Consider the following 550-nt stretch of genomic DNA (forward strand, 5'->3'; position numbering starts at 1 on the left):
TATATATATATATATATATATATATATATAGTCTTTATTCTGAAAGTCTCCTTTAGGTACTCTTTGGGACCAGAAAGCACTCTTCCTTGAATTTCAAATTTAAATATTGTTTCCTTACCCAAACTCTCTAATAATGACACGAAAGTTCTTCTATACTAAGATATTCACTTTATTTTTGTGCACAAAACATGTATACATTTCTGCTTCAAAAATTATGAATAAAAGATATAACTCATAGGCTATCTTGATGTTTGCCACTTTCCTTAATTATTGTACTTTGTATAGCACCAATACAATTTATGTATTTTTGACCCAGCAGAGGGTGACAGCAACTTAGAATTTGAACATATTTTGTTGAGTCATAAAAATCCCACTGTATCTGGTGTTGTGACTACACATTTACATGAATATGTTTCTCTGTGTTCAAGGAGTTTTATTGCATGACCTTTGAAAAGTCGTATTCTCTTGTTTTCTGAATAACGCTAACCTGAGGGATAAGTCACAAGACAGGTGCCTAAGAAATGGCTGCCGGTGCTGGAAGAGGTTCTCA

Source organism: Mastomys coucha, unplaced genomic scaffold (genome assembly GCF_008632895.1).
Source record: "Mastomys coucha isolate ucsf_1 unplaced genomic scaffold, UCSF_Mcou_1 pScaffold13, whole genome shotgun sequence".
Taxonomy (NCBI): Eukaryota; Metazoa; Chordata; class Mammalia; order Rodentia; family Muridae; genus Mastomys; species Mastomys coucha.